Consider the following 25,652-nt stretch of genomic DNA (forward strand, 5'->3'; position numbering starts at 1 on the left):
CTCACTGGAATTTAACAATTACCTTGTGACGTTCCCTTTTTTCATGTCGCAGGTTGCTATTAATACCTTGGCTTTTACCGTTTCACAAAACATTTGTATGGAGGCATAAAAGAGGAGTCTCCCCTTGTTTTAAGTTATATTACTAATTTGAATGCAAGACCAGGTTCTTAAAAATTTCCAAAATAGGTGAGAGCTATAAATAAAGCTGAATGTGTTACTGTTTTGGGGGAAAGCTGTGGAACTCTCAGTTTCTTCTTCCAGCTCAGCCCTAGAATAGATGCATGCTGTTAGTTTTTCACTTGGGGCTTTTAGATTCCATCAGACCTCAAACTTAGAAAAAAGGATAAGAAAAATTTTGTGAACTGAAGATTGAGTTTCACGCAGATATGAATCAGCCCTGATACCTTGGCTACAGTCATCATTTGAGTGTGCTGTCATTGAAGCACATATGATAAATCCAGGAATCAAACTGAACAGACTTGTCCACTGTGCCTGTGAGGCAAAGCAGAAAAAAAGAAAATTTTGCAAATGTCAAAATTAATATTTTCAGACAAAAATATTTTAACTGTAGTCTCTTCACTACTCCATTCAGATCTTGAGATGCAAGAGGACTACTAGGGTTTTTAGGCAGCAAGCAGTATAAGTACTAAAAATAAGAGGAAATTATAGAGCCGTTTTCTTATTGTTAATATTATAACACATCTTTTGTTGAGTTTCCTCTCTGCAGGACTCTGTGCTGCAGTAGGTCTGTTTACCTCTGTCTCCTGTTATAAACATAATTGCAAAGACCCTGTACTGCAGAGCTGCTTCCACAGGCTGTGCTAAAACCTTGCACAGAATTGAGCAAATCCGAGTGAGTAGTAAACTCAATTCCCAATGACAACAGAAAAATTAAGTCAAGCATTTAGAGAGATGTGATTTGAGGGAGTTTATAATGCTTGTCTATGAGTCTTTAATGTCTGAAGGATCCGAGTCTGTGTTTATAACGAACCCTTTTCACGTTGCCCCCACTTACTTTCCTTTTTGCTTGCAGAGATCTTAAAAAGATCTCGAGTCTTTGTACTTGAGATTGCTTTTGTTCAGAGTTGTCCAGTGTTTCTCCCCTTTTATGTTTTTGCACTGTTTGCTTTGCTGTATGCGAACATGCAGCCTGGGCTGTGAGCACGTTGTGGGTTTTAATGTAAAATTCTGATGGGTGAAATTGTGCATATCCTCCTATTCCAGCCACACTTTTTACTCTGTGAAGGAGCCAGCAAAGGTAAAATGCTGCTACTAAAAATATAAATAAATCATAGAGTGGTAGTTTTGTAATCAGTTTAGCAGATTTTATTCTAGCTGATATATAATATTGTGTTTGTTGGCGAAAAAGAAGAGAAAGTAAAAAATGAAATTATATTTATCATCAATTTTATTAATTATGAGAAACTAGTTCACAAATACACAGGAGTACTATCTTCAGCAAATCCTTTGTCGTCTTGTTTGTTTAATAAATTAGATGGATGTACCAAATAGCATGCTGCTGGGACAACATTAATTTTATTATAGAATAAAAAGTAGAACTATTAGTCTCTGTTTCTGGCATGTTTGTAAGCTGTCTGACCTATTTTCTTCTCCTACCCCTTTCACGATGCTTACCAAACTCCCCGTTCCTATGCCTAGCATAAAACTCTTGCAACTAAACCAGCTGATAGTCAGCCCTGGAGACATTACCCAGTATCCTGGCAAATAGATAAGATATATTGTTTTATATATTTGTGCAACAGGGAGAGACAGCTTCATCACTTTAAGCAAGGGAATAATCTGTTTACACTAGAGGAATAGGCTCACTTGTTTTTCTTGCCTTCAGTTGTGGAGATATTTTCAAGAGGCAAAAGCTACCTCATTTTTACCAACAGAAATAGCTGGGTGGTTTGTCTGAAATTTATTCTATTTCAAAAGAAGAATAAGCCAGGAAACTGTGCTCCTCAGCATCCTCAAGACTTATATAATGCCTAATGTAGACTTTTAAAATTAAAACACTGTCTGTGTGGTTAGGTTTTTACTACTGCTTGTATTCAAGAGTTGGAAGTATCTGGACTGTTTTTAAATTAGATTCCTTGCAAAAAACACTTGGAATTGTGTTGTCACTGGGAATGAAAAACAGGCCTTTAAGATTGAAGGAATGTTTTGATAATGGTATTGATGTTCCACATCTTCAAAAATCTTAAGTATGATATCAAGAATCTGTCTCAAATAAGAAATTTTAGATGCATGGCAAAAATAATGAATCTTGTTCCTTTGCTTTCTTGTTTTGTGCAATTGGTGATGAATTTCTGGGGTCAGTGCTTTGAAAGAAGTATATGTTATTTATAATTTGAGATGGGAAAATAAAAATAATCAGTTATGCTTAATATTACAAAGCTTGGAAATTTCTGTCATTTTTTATTATGGGGAATGGCTGCGTGGAAGGGCAAGGTCAGGCCAGTTTGGAAGTTCCAGAAACTTAAGTCACTGTGTCCCTGAGACTGAGTTATTGTACTCTTCTCTGAAGGTGGGCAGAGCATCTCACTAGGGTGACAGACCATGTGGACTGGCATGGATTTCAGTTGGACAGGTGCAGGGGAATGACTCGGTCCACACCTTGAATGGGCATTCCTGCAGTCTTCAGCTTGGCTTGACTTTGTACTTGGCCCAAGGGAAAGAAGTACCTTAGTAGCAGAGTTAGAAATGCGGCCCCATGTTGTCTGATACCCAGTTCAATGCCTTAACCAGCAGACTGTGCTGTTTCCTCATTTCAGTCATCATCAACCCCTACTTCTCAGTATTGTCTATACTTCTGAATCTTTTTCTTACATTACCAAGGCCAATGTGAAATATTTGGATACTGAGGAATTCAATTTCTCAGGGATGATTGTTTCATTTTTGTGCATAATTTTAATAATACTTGTTTATGTCCTCTGTATTTGTCCTTTTGAGAGCACATTGTAAACTTCTTCTGATTAATAGTCAATAATGCATCTATAGTGGATTTGTGATGATAGTGGAGGGAAACATCATTTGAGAAAGCTGAGATTCTAAAATACAACACTCGCCACCATTCCAGTGGTTCATACGTTCTTTTAAATGTACCAAAACAAGTTTTAATCTTTGTCTTTGAGATCCTGTATTTTAGGGTGTGTTTCAGCCTTGCTAAGCTATCTGGGATGAATTTTCATTACAGTGCAAGGTACTGTTATTGTTCGTGTACAGTAATGGTAAAAATACTGATTTTTCATTTGTATTCTTTGAGCTTTGTATATACCCTAGAGGTAAATAAAGAGTTTATGAAGAAAGGTTATATTTAAGAGAAATGGGTATCAGTGCTATGAGATTATACCCATGACAGATGGTTGTAACTAAAGCTACATCTTTGTGCTGAAAAGCTGAATGAAACAGTATTCAGATTTTGAAGTAATGTTGGCTTCATTTCAGTGGGACTTTTGCCTGAGTAAGAACAGACTAAAACTCACTAATGACTCTAATTTTTCTTATCAGTTTTGAGTAGATTTAAAAAATGGAAAATTTTTTTTTTAATTTTTAATTTTGGATTGATACGATTCCAACAGAAAGCATGGAGGGGTTGTTTGTTTATTTAAGAAAATGTGTGCAACATTATGCCTTTGTTCCCCCATTTGACAAGATATAAAACAACATGGTTTTATTTGTACTGAAAGACAAAATGTCTTACTCTGGAATTCATGGAAGACTTATTTAAATCATTTCTTTGGCTCGTAATTTCGGAGTTGGTCACGAACCTCAGAAATTCTTGAGGTTCAGTTTGGATAGTTACATAAAAGTTCACATGCTAACCTTAAGCACATCCAAATATCTTTAGGCTGGAAATCTCTACAAGAGCATATTTCCCCTTGACTTGTCTAATACAATGAGTTCAGTAAGGCTACACCCTGGGGAGTTTCGGCCCACCATGTAGTGTGTGTGCTTTAAGTGCTCACGCTCAGCCACAAGGGTATTTTTAATTTCATCTTGAGAAACTAAACTGAGGGACTTCACAAATGAAACCATCAGGAAGACAAGGTTAATTCCGACCGCTGTTTGTGGGAGTATGGTGCCTTCAAATACCAACACATTTTTTTTTCAGTGGTGGCATTTGGAAGAATAAATGAAGTGTGACTCCCGGCATCTCTTTAGTTGCCCTGAAAATGGAATGTCAAACAGCATATAATCATCTTCCTTGTTTAAAGAAAGAAGAGCAAGTGAGAGACCTAGTTTTCTGTTTGTGTCAGTTTTTGGATGTCTTAATATCCTATCTTGTCTAATTTTCCAGAGAGTGATAATAGAGTTCCTGTCAAATTAGAGATTACAGACTTTTTAACCTATGTCACAAAAAAAACCCACCCTACATTACTTGCTATTACCATGAATATAATCCAAATAAAAATTTACTTTTTACTGCTGTTATGCTGAAGGTTGCATTCCAAGCATATAATTTTATTCATTATAAATTCAGTCTGATATTGGCCTCCTCCCCTCAATCCTTTAAAAGAAAGGTTTGCTCCAAATCATATTCAGCCTATCACCAACTGGTCTGGTGAGCACAAGTTGGGGCTCAGCCCCTGCACCGCCGGACTGAGCAGGAATTACTGCCGTGCTGCGGCCTGTGGCTCGAGGGTTTAATGGATGCAGCAGAGAGGCTATTTCAAACAGGGTGACCTGCTGTCACCATCTGGGAGGGAGAAGGGAAGAGCCAGGAGGGTGAATTAAAAGGAGCTTAGGTGCCCCACGTTGTTGCTTTGCTATGATAGAAGCCTGACGTGGCGGTGCTGATTTGCGTCCAGCACAGTGCTAATGTGGCACTTTGCCTTAAGCGCTGGGGGAGCTGCTGCTGAAGTACACAGAATAACAGAGAGTGGGCAAAGGCTGCAGCTGATTTAAAATTACAAAACCCTCGTCCTTTCCAATGGGAGTACAGCAAGTGTGACTTACTGTTTGGCCAAGTTTCATTCTGATTTGCATGAGTTCCTACAAATGTAAGGCCCCATTTTCAAGCTTATAGCAAATGAGGGATGAATAGAAGTATCTCATTATTGCCTGTTTTTGGATCAACCTCCAAATTCCCCTGGGACTTCTGCATCGAACTCTGTAGCACCCGGTGTTCACAAAGATGCAAATCCAAGACTGTGTTTTTTTGGTTTTGTTTTAAATCAGGTGAGCATCACATGCTTCGGTTTTGTGATGAGAGTTTTTGTACTGTCCTAATTAATACAGTGTGCCTGTCCTGGACCTTTGAAGTAAGTGGGAGTTCTGCCACCAATTTAAATAGGAGAAGGATTTGAGCCAATTTGAACAGAAGTTTTCACTTATCTTAGTGCCTAATCTTCTTTTTAAAGGGATGTGGGAGTATCAGCACCTCCTACGTAACGCTCAGCAGCGTGCAGAAGTAGACTAGTCTGGTCACTTATGGAGGCCCATTTAAAACCAGTAGGATTACTCAGGTGAGTGACAAGGCTTTAAGAACAGATTTTAGGGAAGTTAATTCAGAGTGCTAAGTGACATTTAATCCATCTGTGTGAATATTACCAGTTGAAGCAGGCCACAAAATGATTTATAAATTTTAAGATTAAAAAAAAAAAATCCTCTCTGTATTTCTCATGCTGAGTTGTCAGGGTTCACACTTTCAAGGGTGCTGCTTTTATTTTTATGTATATATGTACATATATATATAAAATATATATATATTTTAGCATAAGCTAGTAGCTCTATGCCTTTGTTAAATTGGAGCTCATCTTCCTCAGGAAGTAGAGCAGAACTTTAAGAGAAATGCCAATTATGAATCTTATGATAAAATCACAATATTTGACAACATTGGCTCTGTGTAAATGTGCTTGTATCTTTATAGTACTTTTTCCCTGGAGAAAAACAGTCATCTTTATTCTGTCTCCCTGAGTTGTGATGTAGCTCCAGAGTGGCTGACGGGAATATGGCTGATGTACCAGAAAGCTGGCAGCCTCTTACCGTTGTCTTAGGAGGGTATCACAAAAAGGCAAACTGCTGGAAGGTTTCTGCACTTCACTGGAATATCTCAACTATCTATAAACTGAAGACGGTGGAAGACTTATGTTCCTTTTGTGTTTTTTCTCTTTTTCTTCCCTGAGTGCAGAACGAGCTCATAAAAACTGACTTGCTCTAGTCTGCCACGTCAAGCCTGCTTTTTCCCAAATTACCAGAAAAATGGTGCATTGGAATTTGTATACTTCACACATCTCTTTAGTCTTCATGCAGCATTCACCTAACTAAAGCCTTGCTGCCAGCACCATTCAAGTCTTTGTATACTGTGTTAGCTTTGGGAATACTTGGTCCTCCATTCCAAATGGCAGATTACAGCAGATAATGGACAAAATTTCATTCATTTTTAATTTAAAGGGTATCTCTTCACACTGAAGAACCTTCACACTGAAGAAGAAGGTAACCAACATTGTAGGTATTGCTATGCAGGGACAGAACTGGGGGAAAAAGCCACAAACATTTCCTTGGTGCATCTCCGGCTGCCTCTTATTCTAAAACAGGTCTGCATTTTAGAAAACAAAACATCTTTATGGGATTTTAAATAAAATGTAAAAGATAATTTTATACATTATTTGAAGAGACTACAGTGAGGTTTTTAGTGTAAAGTTTTTGTTTTCCTCTGTTACATGAAAGCCAGCTGGTTTGCAAGTTTGAGTGACCTCACATTCCTTAAATGTATTTGTAAATCAAATCAAGGCCATATATTAAAAGTTAAACTCTGATATTAATTCAAAGGAGGGAAAGTTTTATACATTGTAGGATAAGAACACCTAGGGCAATTTTTTTTCAGTTCTTACTTATATTTAGCAAAACTATATTCTTTTAAGAGTTTCATAGAATAACTGGAAGTCAGCTGGAAGCTATATTACTTGAGGTGAATATAGTTTGGAAAGGCATGCCCTGAAGAACCAATAACTATTTTAATTAGTGCAAACCTGCAGATTAAAAGAAAAAAATATTAGTTGAAAGTTATTCTTGTGATAGTCTATAATAAAGGCAGTTTGTCAACACTGTTCAGTGGCATCATCTCAATGGAACGTTTTGGTGTGATCTATTGGGAAGGACACAAGGCATCAGGTTTGCGTCAGTAGGTTAGCGTGTCATTATTTTTGGAAAGTAGTGATGTTTCTGGGTCATACATGGATTTTGGTCTCTACAAATACTCTGAAAACCCAAGAAATTGTTAGCAAAGTTGTGTTGACTTTACAAGCAGAAAAACAATGATAATCAGAAATACAATGGTAAAAGATTTACTTACCTTTTTAAACTCCTGCTTTTTAAGACCTTTTGGATCCTGGGGGGGGGGGGGGGGGGGGGTTCAGCAGTGGGTAACTTAATATCCACTTTAAATATTATCATTTATTGTTATTTACAAGAACAGCTCCATAGAAAATGCAAAACAAAAAAATCCTCTAATATTCCAAGAATTCAAGGTGTATTGTTGCTGTCTGCTTATAACTAAGTGTGCTGTGTGCTGAGTGAGTAAGTCCTTATCCTCTTTAGCACAGAGCCACTGGTCATTTCTGTTGGTATGAGTGAAGGCAGACTCAGTATATAAAGGCCTTAAGTGAGCATAAGTAGCAGGAGTCTGCAGGAATATATATTTAAAAAAAAAAAAAAATCATATTCTGCAAATCAATACCTTTCAAAGCAGAAATGCTTCTACTTTGAAGAGTTAGTAAAGCGTTTTTGATGGCAAGTCCAAATGAAATGTTAAAAATTGAGATTTGGGACTCACAGTTCAAAATAGAACAACATATTTTAAACCCTCTGGTTAAAGAGTTTATGTATAGGAGAACACTGTTCACAAATGAGTTATTCAGAAAGGCGAGCTCAAGGCTACCTTTCATCTGTTCCTTTCTGAGTGAGGAAGGATGTGAGTAGAGGATGATTCAGAGATAGCGTTTAGTTTAGGTGCTCTGAATTATTCCTTGAATAAGCTTTTATCTCTCTACTGGTTAGCACTTACCAAAGAAGATTGGCTTCCTGGTGCTTGAAGTTACTTTTGTGAATATACACCTCATTACTGGCTGATTTTTCAGAAGTCGTCTCCACATCTTGCCTTTAACAAACTGTAACAACAAAATTCAAGTCTTCCTAATTACGGCATTGTTAGGCCTGTAACAAGATGTTAGCCTTTTTTTGTTCTTACTAAATACTTTCAATGTTGTCCTTATCAAGCGTATTGTCACTTCCAAATAATTGTTTCACATTCAATACAGAACGTAGCTGGATGTACTCAACACAATTATAAAAGTTATCTCTTCCTTCGAAAGGTAGAATAAGCCTCACAACAGAGTTTATATCAGTAGGTAAAATGGCCTCTCTTGGATAATAAGTTGGAAGGTAAAATGTACTAACAAACAATGACAAAAAAAAAAAAGAAAATTATTAACACTAATATTTAGATGCATAATGGTTGACAAAATTAGTTTTGCTGTACAGACTCTGAACCAAATTCTTCAGTGTAGTATTGCCATATGATTAAAGATCTTGTGACAGGAACCACATAATGGAGGAAGACTTGACTGTATTTAGTACTATCTAGGAAGTTTACCATCTTATACCAGTCCAAACTAAAATGACAAAACTGGTTTAAAATGACAAGCAGCTGATGCTTCTTTCTGCCTTTGCACCTTCTGTACTTCCACTTTAGCTTTTGTCATTCATTATAGCTGCTTTTGAGTCCTTGTAAACTCAGTCCGAGAGCAGTCTTCACAGAATGACCTCACCAACAAAACCTTATGTGGTGCGAAGCTTCAACATATATTGGAAGATTAGGAAAAAAAGAACGCAACAGGTTATGGCTAAGGACATAGAGCAAATGCACACACATGCAAAAAAAAAAAAAAAAAAGGCAGTAGTCTGCATTAGTTGTACATATATTAGGCTTTTGGTTAGGAGCAGTAGTGAGATTTTGAAGCAGATCTGCCTGATCTCCTTTACTTTCCATGTTAGCTTGAACAGTTTGGTTTGTGTTGATCTAGATTCTGCTAGAGGAAATTCAAGTTCCCCTTCCAGAAACAAACTGCAAGTACACTGGGTATCAATGGGGATGAAATGGTCTAAACCAGCGCTGTTTCCATTGAAACTGACTTGAATTAATGATGAGGACAGTGAGTACAGATGATGAGGCTGAATGCAGTTGGTAGTAACTCTGAGCCCCAGATAATGCAGGTGTGGGTATCCCAGCATAAACTGCTGTGGTCTGGTTTTCTACTTCTGTTGCACCAAATTGCTAGCTGATGTGGATGCATCTGAAACACATTCCTTATTAACTACCAGGCAGCTGGTACACTATGTCCTTTGTCAGTATATCCTCTGTAGGCACCAAGGCAAGGAAGGAGCCCTGATAGAGGACTTGTAGGAGGACAGAGCCTTAATTAATATAATTTAGTTAGTTAAAAGAAAAAAATATTTCTTATTTAGATATGAAGCTTCTTGGTCTAAAAGAGTGTATGGCTTGCCCAGTTTGACATAAGCAGACTGGAATTAGTGCAAGTTCTGAGTGCCTAGCTGTCTACTTTTTCTTCATTTTTTTGCTACCATTTCTGAATTCTGGACACAGATCTTCTCTATTTGCAGCTAAAGTTTTAAACAGATTTTAAATTAACTGGAAATAGATTAGCCATGTCCATGTAGCTTCTCTCACTCTCAAGTGAGCCATTCCCTCACTTCTCTTAGCTGCTTTCCTCAGAATTTTTGTTTCTGCCCATGCCGCAGTTTTTCACACCTTGTTTAGACTTGTGTTTTCTGCAGCTCTACTGTTTCAAGTTTCCTACCTCCTTAAGACCACAAAGCACTTCAAGAAAGGATTTCCATGTATTATATTTTGTTCTGAAAGCCTTATCTCATAGAGACATATTTGCCGTTTTCTTTTTTTTTTTTAATATATATACATAAAAATTATGTTTCAGAATCATTATATATGCGGCATTCTGCTTCCATAGCCTGGGTTAAGATCTCTTTCTGAAACTGCAGACAATAAAGCATTTTCCCTAAAAAGAGTTAACAATGTGATAAATACCGATGCAGTGTTTCAACACACTTAATTATTTCTTTTTTTTATTGTTTATCATCATTTTGTCAACTTTCCATATCATTCCCCACAATGCTTTGTGCTAGATTTTCTTTGAAAATTTATTTCCTCTGAACTTACTGTGAACTTGTCTGTAAAATACGGCCATAAAATGCCACTGACAAAACAAAAACAAAATGCTCTATTCACTAATAAAAGAACAACACTCAAGTTTCTCTCTCATCCCTCACAAAAAAAAAAAAAAAAAAAGATAAAAAGACAAAATTCATATAGAGAAATCGTTTCTAATTGCAGGTATGAAGCTGTGAAGGTGGAGTAGAAAACAAGTCATCAGTCAGGAGGATGTAGTTTAAGCCAATGCGGAATTCGTGCTTCATTCTATTTGTTGTCCCTACAGTGATGGCAATTGATTGTCAGCAATGTTGGGATTAAACTTCGTGTGATTGAAGAGGAGGAGGAGGACTGTGTTCCCTGAGATGTTCTGTGGGAGGAGAAGGATTATGCATGTGCATTATGTAATGAGGAAGAGGCTGGAGAACTTGAATGTGTACAAGGAGGAGGTGGGAAGATTATCTTTTGATATGAAGGAGAGAGAGAGAGAGAGAGGCTGTGGTTCTGATCCTTGAGGAAGCATCCAAGATGCATTATCTACTTGTGTGGCCTGCTTTTCATATTAGAGGAGGTTTTTGTTTGTTTGTTTGTTTCCTGATGTGGAAGAAAGATAGGTTATGGAAGAGATTGGAAGGCAGAGGGTGATGTCGAGAGGCTGAATTGTGCTAATGCATTAGCATGGACCTGACAGAGGGCTGAAGTTTAAACAGAGGCAGTTGAGTTACCTGGAACGCTAATTGCTGAATATGGGATGTCCTTGATGTCCTCCAGAGGAGGGGATAAAGAAGTCTCAAACACTGGTTTGGGGTGATGCACTCTGATGAGTGGTGGGCTGCTGCCAGTGCAGGGAAGTTTCTCTAGGGACTTCTGTGCTCCTTCCCAAGACCCACACTGAAACACTTCTTGTCAGTAGTCTGCAGGTCTCTTTACAGGGCTCATTACATGTTATCTGCTCCACTTGGAGAGAGAGAAAGAGAGAGAGAAGACAGGAAGGGGGAACCAAGTTGGCAACATACCAAATTTTTGGAATTTGGGAAGGACGAGGTCATAAGAGTGAGACCCCCTCCAGTGATTACCTCTTCAGTGAGATGTTTCATGTGCAGGGTGGGAGTGAAATGACATTAGCAGCAGGTCCCCCCTCACACTCTCAGCCTTCATCACGTGCACATCTTGAAGGTGGCTAGCATGGAGAGCCCAGGGCTGTGCCGCAGCCATGGAGCCAGGCATGCTGTTTTCTGTTCTGGCACATTGTTGGGATGGTTGGTAGCATAGTTTTGGCTGTGTGTCAACAGCTTTACCTCCAACAGGTCTTAGAAGTGCTATGGGAGTTAGCACAGGCAGGCCAGGTACTGGTCCTGGTGATTCTGCCCCATTGAAGGACAGGAAGGAGAATTTAGCCCCATGGCTGCTAACCAAGGCCCTGTTTACCAGTCATGGCAGGGCCAGTACTGGCTACAGATGGCTCCGCCATCCTCCCTCAGACAGCTTCTGTCCTTTCCCCATGCCACTGGGAAGAGCATTTGAGGAGGCCAAGCAGCCAGTATGGGGTGAGAGTGGACGTTCTGCCCCCTGCTGCTTGCTGTCTCCTGACTCGGGGAAACCAACGCAGGGAAATCTAAGCAGAGTCCTGGGAAGCAGTATGGGGAAATGTGGAAGGCTTTTTGATTTTAACTCTTCACATACCAACAAAAAGTCTATCCTGACTTCATTTCAAAGGACAAGTAGAGGCTGAATTGCGTCTGTCCCAGAAGAACCATGAATTAAGTCTCTGCAATCAAAGACAATTCTGACTTTGGAAACAGGCACGAGCTGGTTTTTCCAAGTGATTGAGTTACCACAGTTTAAAAGATTTTCAAAAGCAGTTGCAACAGCCTGAGAGCATCCGCACAGGAAGTTACAGTTCAGCTGGCGCATGGCAAACCGTGAAGCTGCGGTAAGTCTGTCTTACCATCATGTCTGTGAATGCTTTGTAGACACATTTATCCTGAGTGCATTAACATTCATTTTCTGTAATGCTGGCTTTAGGCATAGCACAACTGAGTGAAGAAGGCAAAGATTGTCTTACAGACTATTCCCAAGAACTATGTAACAAGAAATCAGAGCTTGGATGCTTTTATATGCTCTTTATTTATCTATTTTTTTCCAAATACTACTTAGACTATAATAACACCTAATTATGAAATTCAGCTGTTGCATAGTGCTTTTTACTCACAGATTTCAGTGCTTTTTACTCACAGATTTCAAAGTACTTTATCAAAGAGGTAAGTTATTATTTCTATTTTCTGGGCGGAAACATGACAACAGAAGAGGTTAAGATCACTCACCCAAACAAAGATCAAGCTGGAATAATATATGTGTATGCTTTTATTCCGGGTCCAGTATGTTGCCCATTGAATCCTAATATCATTTTTATAAACATGAAATTTTGAAGAGTTCTTAGTAAAGGATTAAGTTGAGGACTTGCTGGTTGTTCAGAAGATCAGTGCTGAACCTTGAGGTCTCCAAGAGTCGGAGTCCAAGTGTAGATTCACAGGGGGAGATAGGCCCATCACCTTGTCCAATCTGCCATATTCTCTCTCCTCCTTCGGGAAACATGCCTGTGGGAGCGTATGCCACATTTCCCCTTTTTTCTTGGCTCTGCTTTTGGTTTGAAAAAAAATGGTGGAGGTAGAAACTCTACTTAGGCCCACTCCCAGTTTCTGACCTGGTCTGGATTACTTAGAAATTTCTGCACAAGATTCTGTCCTGCTCTTTGTGGAAGCCAAACAAGGCCCTAAGAGAAATGTACATTATATAAGGAGGTATCTTCCGTGCTTCTGAGTGTCTTGTTTTTATATTTGGACCAAGATCTGGAATGATTTTTATTTTCTGCATAAAATCAATAATTCTTCCACATGTTGTGGAAGATACCTATTTAAAGACTGGGGGAGAAATTACCCCACTGGCTTTGTAAAGCAGCCGCTCTTAAAAGAGGTGGAATTATTTCTGGAGAGCTGTCATAAAGAAATCAGAGCTTTAATGCATGATTTATGTAACTTAGAGAAGGTGCCGTAAGTAGTCAGGTGCAGGGTGAGGTCAGTGGTAGGACAGAGAGTTTACAAAGCCTGCTCTATGCTCTTCAAAGCCTGTGGATTTACAGTAGCTCTTGTTTCCCGATGCCTTTGTTTTTTTAGAGTATGATCATTTCCATACACGCGACTGAAAAAAAAAATTACAAAAGGTTTCAATATACAGTAGTTAATTACTATATTACAAGCTCTAATTAAATTCTTGGAGATTCTGTACAGTATGATGTTCATGCCAAGAGGGACATATCCTGTCCTTAAGTGAATACATGTTCTTGTCAAGTTAACTTATCTGCATTTTACTCACATGAAATATTCCTCATCCCTTGCTTCTTGACACACGTGACTGATAAATGTTTTAAAGGCACATTTAACATTGATATTTTTGTCATAGGAAATGACAATGACTTCAATAATTCCCAGACTTTATTTTATTTAAAGTGACACACCATATGATGGCAGACTCCCCAGACCTTAATGTAAGCCACACGCTGGTAAGAATATATATTGCATCAACACTTGGTCTTAGCGTGGTGCAGACCTGCACTTTCAGTGTTCTCGACACGTGTTAATATTAAAACACAGCTTTTGGATGCTTTTTTTGAAAAAAGTCTGTCACCATTCAATTGTGTTTGAGACATTTAAGAAAGAAGGTTTTTTTCTTACTTTCTTGTAATCAAGTCATCTGAGAAGGCAGATACAGTCAAAAGATATCTAGATCATTATCATGTCATTTACAGATTTAAATGAAGTGTTAAATAGAATTTTATGAATTCTTTTACACTTTTTATCACAGATCTGTCAGGGTCATAGGTAGGTTTATTGTTTTTTGTAGTTCAGATTTCTAGATAAAGATATAAATCTTTGTTACATGTGTGGACAAATCTATCTCAAACATCTTTACTCCTGAGAGAACTTCTGTATTCAAAAACCAATAATTTTCTTTTCACGTTGAAATAGATGGGAACAATCATTCTGCTTGACCTTAGAGTTCTGTTAGATCGGATGTCTCTGGGAATTATATGTGTGTGTGTAGCTTAATGACAGCAAAACTCAGCTGAATGAGCTTTGTATTGGCCTCATTATTCATTTAATATTAAACGTTTATATTATACCATGTCAACACTCATTCTGAATTTGGCCCTGATTCAACTTAAACACCTGGCTACTTTTAAGGACTTTATTGAGCAGTTACTCAATTGATTACAGCTAGGCACTTGCTGAATATGGGCTTGTTTATGTCACAATTAAATACTAATGCAATATTTTAAAAGTATGTTATACTGGCAGGAAGCAGAATGGATTTGCATGTACAGTAGCAACATCTATCTGATAAACTGCATCCTCATTTGAAAACACTATGGAGCACGGCTGGGCAGCCAAGTGTCAGGTATTGATTATGCCCATGTTAGGTGAGAAGAAGTAGTTTGTGTGCTTAGCACAGCCTATCCCAGGCTTGGTTAAAAATGTTGTCGTGTTCTTTGATGCTTCATTTTGACTTGTTACGTGGATCGGAAGTAAGCTTTGAACTTAAATTGCTGCTCAGAGCTGCTTGAAATTGCTTTGTTCAGTTTATGATGATGCACAGTGCTGAGCAGAGCGTTAGTGAGAACCATGTACAGTCTGTGTGATTACAGGATTGTTTATTTATGTATTTTATTCAGTAGGTCTTTTTTTTTTCCCATACTGGTACCTGTACAGGTTTTTGGTTTATTTCAGTATTTTTTTCTATATGGTATGGTTCACAAGAGACAAGTTCTACCTGTGAAGTTAATTTTGATGACAGTGTCTTCTTTTATAATACATTGCCTTCCATGCTGGTGACAGTAGGCCAGATAGGCTTACCTTATGACTGTGAGTAGATAAGTGGCATTCTGTCATGAGCAAATGAAGCAGAGTTTGACCTAACATATGCAGTGAAATGTCCTCGTAGGTGTGGAAAAGCTATCACAGAAATCTCATGAATCAGTGAGAATTAGCTAAGGATATGTCTATAGCTTTGCACAGATAAATGCTTCAAAGAATTGAATGCCTGCTTTTTATAGGGGACTTACTTTTTGCATGTTTCTGATGTAGGGCAAGAATTTTGGAGAAATGAATTGCTCTCTTTTGTTCATCAGATTCACTTCATAGTTTTTATTGAACGCAAAAAGCTTTACATCATTTCTGTTTCTGTTGGGTCAAGCTGAAAGCAAGCCAAGTCAAGAGGGTTACGCTGATTTAAATGCCGGCGTGTTGATTTGTGAAAGTTGAAGTGCTGGCCCCTTGTACTTTTCAGTAACCTTTCTAAACCAGCCCACCATTCTTGTCTTTTTCTGATCAGAATGAAAAGAGAAGCTTTCACAAATTTTTACTTTAGAAAAAAAAAAGCCTACCCTCCCAGAAGTCAAGTCTAACCTTGAGAGAAAGACAGCACTCTGGAGCAGTTCATAGCCCCGAGGTTAAGGTGCTCCCTTCAGACATGTGGAATCGCAGTTCAGGGCTCTGATCTGAGGCGGGGATTTGAACTCAGAGCTTGGGTGAGCATCGCTTTGTTGGCCTGTGGCATGTTTGGTGGTTGGCTTATTCTGTTTCCTTCAACTCAGTTATTACGGACTTCTGCAATCTTGCTAGTGAAGCTAGTCAGTTTTCATTAACAACATTTTCAATTAAAATGCATTTAACTGAAAAAGTTGGAATAAGTATTACAGCTGGGTAAATTCTGGTTAGTGTAGAAAATGCAGCAGAGACGGAAGAACAGCAGCAGCTGAACAAGTAAATCATTTTAGGCTGTGAGGAGCGGACTCTTACACCCACTGGGAATCCTTTGAACTTCAGTAGAAGGGGTTGGGATCTACACTAGCAAACTGCCTTGCAGGGCTGTCATCTGCAAATTGAATTTTTGCTGTAGGGAAGAATCAGCACTAGAAACATATGTAACATGTGACCTTTGATTTTATTATTTCTTGTTACACTTCCATAGACTTTTTTGTTACTGATTTTATTTGGAAGGAAGTATTTTCCCTGGTTTTCCAGTTCAAATGATATTCAATTTCACTGTAAATGTAGTATTGCATCCTAGTTGTTTGCAGAATAATTTTTTCCTCCATAAAAATGGAAGTTGTTTGCCCCAGCAGAGTGAAATGCCACTGTTAGAATTAGCGATCCTCTGTGTTCTGTTGTAACACAGCACCAAAAAGATCAGTTCCCTTTGCTTGGAGTCATCTGTGTTGAAGAAGAGTGGAGCAAGGTGGCTTGACTTGGAGGTTTCAGTGGAAGAGAACAGCTCAATTTTTTCAGGCATGATCTGGGATTTAGCTTTTTCATGAGTCAAAACACACTGGAAGATTTTGACCAATTTCTGTGCTTCTTAAATCAAACCCTATGCGACTGGCCTTTACTGATGATGATAATCCTGGTTTACAGTTGTATCTGGTCAACTGTCCCTGGATGGTGGTATTATTGTGTGTGCAGTCTCACGTGGTAGGGCTCTGGTTTTGCCTGAGGACTCTTAAGAAGTAATGAAATACTTCCATGACGTCCAGGAGTAGTGATTTACACTCTTGTTATAATACCTGTGAAATTGTTGGACCAAACTGGGAGCTTTGGCATAGCTGCTTTAAGTTATGACAGACTTAATCGGAAGCTTTTCCTTTCCATTCTCATTTATCTTTACTTTCTCCTTTTCCCTTCCATTTTCAATATTTCTTTATTGAAATGAATTATTGCCATACTTCAAACCTTGTTTTGTTTTTCAAACACATTGTTCCCTGTTTCAAGTAAAGCATTTCACATGAGGTCTATATTCAAAGTGAACACATATGATAAAACAAATTGTTTCAACACTTGCTTGCAAGGCCAATAAAAGGAGATGCTGTAGTGCAAATTACCCTTGCAAATGCTCTCTAAAAAGCTAATAACATTTTTCCCCCGAAAGGATAGTTCCCAGCCATAAGGAGAGTTTCTCTTTCATGTTCATTTGCCACACAGATTTATAAAATGATCCCAAATCCTTGCATAGGCTGTGAGGGATTGCGGCTTTGAACTGCTGAATTGGAAAAGCTATTAATGGAAGAGGAAAAGTTTTCAATTTCAGTCAGATGGTCAGGATGGTATAAGCTCATCCCTCCAAGTTTTGGTGTATGATGGAAGGCTGTTTCTTCTTTGTTGATAATTTTCATAGCAAGATTCACAAGGTTTTCTGTTTAAAGGAATTAAATGAGATGATAAGAATGTAAGGAAAAATCATTAACACGTTCATTGCTTTCCCCCCTCCCCCCAAGTATAAACAGTCATTTTAATTTACTTTCTGTAGAACATGGTATAATTGGAAACTTTTCAAAAACAGAATATTAGGCAAGTGGTCAAAATCTTCAGGAAAAAAAGGTCCAAACATTCTGCATTGGAGCTTGTCTTCCATGCAGGCATGCGGGCAGCACCAGGGATGTTCATTTCCCTGCCAGATTTGGGTGCTGGTGTGTGATATTTTCCCTCCAATCCAGCACAGCATGCAGAGACAGCCCAACTGCTCTCACTTGCATTTAGCCCTGTAGCAATTAGGGGTGGGAGACGGGTGCTTGGCCCCTAGTATAAGCAAGCTGTATTTCCAACCCTATGAAGACTCTGGAATTCTTCTTCCTTGCAATATTTTCCAGCTATGCACATCTCTCCTTTATCATTGGAGAGCTTGTGATGGCTCAGTGATTATACCATACTTCAAAAGTCGGAACTTGGCCAAATTACTTTTCCTTCATGCCATTTAGACAGAAGGCTTTCATAAAAATTAAACAGTAAGTAAGTCATGTGAAATTGCACCTTGCACTTAACTGCTTTTAGTGGTTCTGGGGTGAGAGATACTCTGAAAATCAGTAATTGGAACGTGTATGAATGAATGGCTATCACCAACTTCTCTCGTAGTTCCCCTGCATGCCTGGGGTAGGCTTGAAGAAGGGTTCTTTCCACGGGCAGAGTTTTGCACGCTCTCCTCATCTGCCTGGCCTCCCCCAGTGGCTGAGAAGTGCACTGGCTGCCAAGCACAGGGCTTGCAGCACTGAATGACGTTGTACAGGCTCCAGTCAGGTACCCAGGGGTGGCAGCATTCTGTTGCTTCCAACATCTCTTGGATTTGAAGCAGAGATACTGAAGTCTTGCCAGTAAGAAGCTCTGTAGACTCACCTTGCGTACACTGACATAGATGAGACTGGCAAGGGTAGTTGCTGTTTCCCCTCTCTTAACAGTTTATGACATCCTTTTGAAGCATAACATGTGGTGCTGTGTTCTTCTGCAGGAGCCAGTCCTATCTCCTTCCCCCACTTCCTTTCTGCTGTTGTTCTGGTAACTGACCACTTATCGCATTTATGATCTTTGTAATTGAAACTGAGAAAGCCTGTGGCAGGTAAGCCCTGTGTGTGTGTGTGCTTGCTCTGATTTCTTCCCCCAGCCCTAAAACCACAACCCTTCCCCCTCTCCCAGTAACAGCAAATCCTAAGCCCAAATAATTTGCAGAAGCCTGATGCTAGTGTGTATTTGATTTTGTTTGCAAGCTTGTCTTGTGACCGGCTCTCAGCGTGGGAAGAAGCAGGGAGTGGGGAGATGGAGAGAGAGTTGTTGCAACATATTTTAACATATGTGCTTTAGGCCTCTTGGTGGACTCCCTCTTGGGAAGAGGGGAGGGAGCATGCCCCTAAGCAGTTGGTTGGCTTTGCTTGTTTCTATAGCAGCCTGAATGAGAAAAATCATGTTTTAACACTAATATATTCAACCAAAAAAAAAAACCCCGTAACAATTACAGGAAGAGTCTTTTTTATTATTATTAAAGAAATTGCATTAAAGATGAATGAGCATATATTGGAATAATTATGTTTTAAGGTGTGTAACATTAAAAAGTACTGAATGGAATATCGACTGTTTTGTAGGAACAGTAATAATGAGATTTCTGTCACCTAATCTTACAATAATTGGGTTATTACTATGCAAATGAAGGTATTACTTAAAAAAAAAAAAAAGAGGTAAGACAGATCCTCGAGGCAGGCATTTATCTATCCTTAAAGCTATGCTGTCGATTCTCTTCAACCTGAAGATTTTTTTATTTTTTTAACAGTTTGGAGATGCTAATTTCATTATTTTTTTCACCTGTGTTTCCTATGAGAATGTTTTTTGTTCTCCCCAGGTAGCAGATGGGGAGTAGTGAGTTTTGTATATTTTCCAGTCTCTTATGGATTCCTTTAGGAATAATTTGATCAAATAGCTATGATTATTACCTTTTTTGTCTCCTCTTTGAAATAAAATAATGACTTGTATATTTTACTGGAGATCTTTATGGCAGAATCACAGAGAATATACATAAATTATTTTTATCCTTCTTTCCCTTTGGCGAAGAATAACTGAGCAGTTTGTTGTGATGTTCTTGATTTCTATTAGTTAGGAAAGTTTACTTACTGGCAGGTTACTGGCCCTGAAGAGGAACTGAGGAGTGCTCCGCATTTGCATTTATGAGTTTGAGACTCTGGTAGATGTTCACAGAATCACAAAAGGAAAAGACCACTAAGATCATTGAGTCCAACCGTCAACCCTTTGACTTTACCGCCTCCCCAAACAGTCTGTTCTAATGCATTACCACTCTTTCTGAGATATTTTTTTTCCCCTAATATCCAACCTGAACCTCCCCTGGTACAATTTAAGGCCATTACCTCTTTTCCTACTGCTGTTGCCTGGGAGAAGGGGCTGATCCCCACCTCACTGCAACCTTCTTTCAGGGAGCTGTAGAGGGCGATTAGGTCTCCCCTGAGCTCCTCCAAGCTGAACAATTCCAGTTCCCTCAGCCACTCCCCATAAGTCTTGTGCTGCAAATCCTTCACCAGCCTCTTTGCCCTTCTCTGGACATGCTCCAGGGCATCAGTGTCTTTCTTGTTACTGGATCTGCCAGAGGCCTGATGGTATTTGCTCTGTCCCTGGTTGTTAGAGGTAATATTTAAGATTGGGCTGCTGAAGGGAATTTTCTTGTCTCACTGTATTAGTTTCTTTGTAATGCATAATATTTGTAGAAACTTTGTTTGTAGGAAAAAATGTGCTCATAAAGTCCTTCTGAAGAGTCTATTGCTGCACCGTGAATGCTGTGTTTATCTGTGTAAGTTCAGACCAGCCTTGCACAGTTCTGCCTAGACATGCTACAGTCACACTTCTGATGGCAGAGTACACATCCCTTAGGAGGTGCTGAACACTTGGAACTCCCACTGACTTCACTGCTCCCAGTTTTCGGTTTATATCAGCTGTGCAGATGTGTTGCTTCACCAGACCAGAATGTTACTTCCTCTGTCAGCAATTTACTCTGGAAAGCAATGAAAGATTTAGCAGTTGGATTTCAGGTAATTACAGTGTGTTACTCCATTGTAAACTCTTTTGTATTGCCTCCCTTAGTGTTCTTCTCTATGAGTTCATGGTGACTCTTGCTTTCTTCCTTTTTGGTTCACTCTGTACTGGAGCCCGTTTTTAATTATACTTAATTTTAACACTATCAGCCTTTTTTTTTTTCCCCAATGCTTGACTTCCAAGAAAGGTAGAGGGGTGTAGTCAACCAGTATGGGCACAGAATTACCACCCGGGTTCCTAGCAGACAGCAGCTTAATCTCCCCTAATTTTCTGTCTTTAGTACAAGTGGGAGGTAATTGCATCTAAATTTTACCTACTTCATAGGTAGTTGATGAAAGTGATATTACCTCATTATATACCTACTTATAGTACGGTGTGAACATCAGCATACTGAGGGCACACTTATTGATTAGCAGACATAAATTAATCAGGATTTTTTAGGTGATTGGTTTCATGAATTAGTAACATGGTGCTGTATAATTTTACAAAAATGTGCTTTGATAAGTCTCTAGGTCTTTCAACACTGAAATATTTCGCGTTACTTCTAGCCTTTCATACTGAAATAAAAACAGTAGTTTTGAGTTAATGCCTGCTAAAGGGGAGGCATCTGTGTGATACAAGTTACTGCCTGTCCATTCCTCATGCCATCAATAACTCCCTCTGCATGTGCTGCCGGTATCATTTGTAAAGGAGAAATGTTGGTGAAAGCTGTGAATTTCCACAATGTCCTTGAACAGAAAAACAACTGACTACACATTAACAGCAGTGTGAGGTCACACGTAGATGTTCCCAGGTACCTGCCATCCATCCAAGGGAAAGCTGTTAAGCTACTAGGGGTTCACAAAGAGATAAGTCCTTTTATTGACTCTTAACTGACAAATTTTCCTATGCTCAGTGTATTAATTCTGGTTTGATTAACAGCTCTGAAACAAAGCTCTGAGCCACTGACCTCATGGACCCCAGGTTGTTTGACTTAGTGATCAGGAAAACTCTGCCCTTAGTTGGGTGTACCTGAAAACAAAATCCCACAGCTGTGATCTTAGTTTACGTTCGAGTTACAACAGCATAGTGTAAAAGAAAATTCACTATAATAGAAATAACAAGATATTCAGAAAAGAGGACTTGTGTAATTTCTTCCTGGAAGGGCCATATAAAGCATCCACTTGGCAACCCCTAATCCTTTGCTTCACCATTGCTCCTTCGAAGGGTCATGGTTGGACTAGCTGCAGTGAAATGATACAAAACCATTTTCCAGAATTCACAGTTTAAAAAAAAAAAAAAAAAATGTTTGAAGCTCAAAAAGATGATTCTGTTTAAAATTTCATTTTAACACATATGCATCCTGCCCTGGTGATTGCTGGTGGTTGCCAGGAAGTTCTCAAAGAAATCTGCAAAATGTCTAGTCTGTGTAACAGACGGGAGTGCTGGAAAAACAAAAAGTCCAAGGAGTTTTAGGTTTCTTTCTCTGTTTTTTTTTTTCCAGAAGGAGTTCTGGACTGTTCATATAATATGTGTGAAGCTTAAATTCTCGCTTTATACCCATTTGAATAAAACCTCCAAACCTTTACTGAGTGTGTTCTTCCCTTGCCGTTACGGGTTGAGAACAGGTCGAAGTGCTTCAGAAAGCTGTATACTGCAGAACTGAGGATTGGACAAAATAAGAATTCCTTAGAAAGGAACTGAAATTTAAGCGACTACTTAGTATGCTTTGGTTAGTACTGCCAGTGTTAAAGTCCATGGTGTGAAAGTCCTATGGGATAACCAGGTAGACAAGGACCATCTTCTGGCCTTGGAGCCCTGGCCCAACTGGGAGTGCTGGGGCATCCCACCCAGAAAAGGGATTGCGTTTCTTTTTTTGCCAGGTGGCAGTTAGTGCTCTAACTGGGACCATGAATTCCCATGCTCATGTCAGATCACAGGGAAGGAGAGACAAATTCTATATTTGGCACACATTCCCACATATGCTTCAGCAACTGGCTGCACCCATGCCACTTTTTTAACTCCACCTTTACCAAGTCTCCTTTGACAAGCCACCACATTCCTCTCTGTGGTTGCCTCTGTGAGCCTGGGGGAAAATTGAGAACAGCAAGAAAAGCAGTTAGAAATTACTGAGAGGGCTGCAGGCTGGCACCAGAGCTGGATGAGACTGAACATCCATAGGGGGAAGGGGAGGTCTTCCAATAAGTATGTGCCTTGGAGAGCAGAGAGGTGAATATGGAAGACAGTAGAGAAGGTAGCTCCAGAACCTATGCAGGTACTTAAGTTTATTGTTGATTTTCTCATTTTAACTTGCTATTGATTTCTTGAAGGTGGTTTTGTATAGCATTTGATGACCATTATTGCTAGCAGCTGTAAATGTGGTCTATAACAAACCAAACTTGACAGCAGTTTTAACATCTATGCAGAAGGAGTGGCATTTCACTGTTTTTATGTTAAAACCCATGTTGATTTTTGTGAATCTGGTGTTGAGGAGTCCATGTGCCCAAACGGATTTTATGGTCTTTTCTAATGCCTTTAGCTGTTGCTACCCAGCAATTCTATTAGCTGTCTTAAAATCTGTCTCTTTTTCAAAGGCAAGTAAAGAAAAAAAAGAAAAAGTCCCCAAATGTCCCATCAGTACGTCTGAAGTCACTGCTGTTGAGTCTTCAGAAACAGGAAAAAAGGTTTTACTGGCTTTAAGATGAGGTAAAACTGACTGAACTGTGTTTAGATAGAACAAGATTGGTTGGAAATGAGCCTCACCTCAGCACAGAGGTGGTGAATTGAAGCCATCATTCCTCAATGGTGTGAAAATACAGAACTATAATGCATATAATTGCTCAGATACTACAGGGACATTAAAAATACACAGTATTTTATGTAGCATAGCAATTTATAAGAATGCAGTAGCAGTTAGTGCTAGGGTAGTAGGGAAACCCTATAATTATTTGGGACGTGATGTTAATAGATCCAATAGTAAGCTGACATGCAACTCTAAATAATTCATTTTGTTTTACTTTTTGCTGGTTTTGTTGGCTTCCCTCTCTTGTCTCCCTCTGTGTTTTTCATTTTAAACTCCATCTTCCCTTTCCCTTACTATTGGGTGATTTCACCCTCTTGTGTGGTGGCAGGCAGATGGCTCTCTCTGCAAATAATATTTAATGTTCTTCTGTCACTTGGCCACTGAGCACTGTTATAGCAGTAGGGCAGTTGAACTTGCTGTGTGATGAGTATTAACACACTTGGCCTCTTCTGGTGTAGAGTTTGCGATTCCAGGCTTGCTTATCATCATGCTTTTTCCCAGGAGACCGTGCAAAACACTTGCTGAGGCACCAGGTCAGCTGTTAAAAGCTAATTCTCAAATGGGTTCAGCTCTCAGTCCATATGTGGATAACCTATAAGTGGGAGTAATTTAGACATTTAACCAGATAAAAATCCATGCTGCGAACCAAATGAAGATGTTATTATAGATTCATGATGCATTGTTTTTGTGTGTAGCCAAAGATATTGGTACATCTCAAAGGGAGGAGATATGTAAATATATAAAAGTTTGTAGATATGACCTGAATAAATAAAATGCTGTTATTTTAATTTCAACATCTGGTTGAAAATATTTATAGATGGTGTAGGATAATGTCCTTCCAACTAAAATTCTGGAAGGCGTAATGAGTGGAAAGTAATTTCTATCAACTTCAGATTTCTCTGAACTGAGCAAAGTATAAGGAATGACTCGCCAGGGATACTGAGAGAGAAAATTAAGTTAGCATTGTAAGTATGGTGAATTTTTTGCCCCTGTTTATTGGTTGGGGCTTTTATCCTTCTCCCCACTTCACGAAACTGGCATCTTCTTGTAAGTGTTCATGCAAAACTTATTTCAGTTTCAGGCTGTATAGTTTCATGTCCCTTTAGTTTCCCTTAGAGTTCAGTCTATGAATAAAACCCAAACCCCTAAATGAAACTCAGCTGAAACCACGACATTTTGCATAGTTTCCACCAAAAACCATAAATTGACCTAAGTTCACTCTAAATTTGGCCTGGATACACCTAAACGTTACTGTAGCTTTAATGAATTTTTCTGTAAAACTGTTCCTGGATGACTTAGATTTCCCTATACTCTGGTTTCTGGGGGCATAGGGTTTTGGTTTTGACCTACAAAATTGCTTAGCCTCCCCTGAAACATCTGTCTGAAGCGCATCTTTCTGTATTGCATGATTTGTGAAGAAATACAATAAACAGAAAAACAAACCCTGCTATGCCTATGTGACAGGAAGGGCTGTAAATGCAGATTGTGTTAAATATTCCTCTGGGCAGGTAGTGTGTTTTTTTTGTTTTTTTTGTTTTTATTTTTTAACATGGGAGGAGCCTGAGGGACATAGCATGGTTGTTAGAGTAGCATCAGCAGTACTTTAATCTCTGGGAGCCCATTTTTACATTAACAGTTCTATAATCTGGGAATTCATTTTTATAATTTGACAAGTAAAAAGCACTCTTGTGGTACTTAAGCTTGAACTCCTCCCTTCTCCCCAAAGTGCATCTTTCAATTGTCGCCAAGTCGTAGGTAGTTTGGGATGACCATTCTGCCAGGAGCATGAATGGAAATGCACTCCCTATGTGTACAATTAGGTATTGCTGTATTTCTTGCAAGCTACGTTGAATGCTTTGATCCGTAAGATCCAGATCTTTACCTTTATACAGCTTTCAGAGCTTCCCCCCGCTGATACTGCTGCTGGACCAAGGAGTTGCACTTGTGGCACTTGTGGTTGTGAGCTGAGCTTCTCTGATTTTATTTTGGTTTGGCTTGTGACCCCAATTGTCAGGGCCTTCACCTCTGATTTGGGAGCCACTGGCTCTGGCAGTTTGTGCTGTGTTTTGGTAAGTTGCCGTTTGGGTAATTATATACTGTTTACTTTTTGTATCTTCTTTGACTTCCAATCTGGGAGTAATTCCACTTCATTTCTTCTTGTGAAGTGGTGCTGTTGCTGGGTTGTTACGGTCTTTTTTAGGAGTGGGCTGCCTCTGAGTAGCTGGGGGAAACGGTGGCTATTTGTAATCCGTAAATAATTGCTGGG

At 39.1% G+C, this 25,652-nt stretch overlaps 1 protein-coding gene across 8 annotated transcripts in view; it reads left to right on the top strand.

Moving 5' to 3' along the window:
- The window catches only part of SOX5 (SRY-box transcription factor 5), a 639,945-nt gene that overhangs the window by 64,415 nt on the left and 549,878 nt on the right, over nt 1-25,652 (top strand). For 2 of the 8 annotated variants that reach the window (XM_085231491.1, XM_085231467.1), the window contains exon 1: nt 11,892-12,125. The exons of the other annotated variants lie outside the window; for them this stretch is intronic. The gene's annotated coding sequence lies outside the window, so the exon portion shown is untranslated. Of the gene's footprint in view, nt 1-11,891; nt 12,126-25,652 lie in introns of those variants that run through there. 8 annotated transcript variants of the gene reach the window in all.

Source organism: Meleagris gallopavo, chromosome 1 (genome assembly GCF_905368555.1).
Source record: "Meleagris gallopavo chromosome 1, MGAL_WU_HG_1.1, whole genome shotgun sequence".
Lineage (NCBI taxonomy): Eukaryota > Metazoa > Chordata > Aves > Galliformes > Phasianidae > Meleagris > Meleagris gallopavo.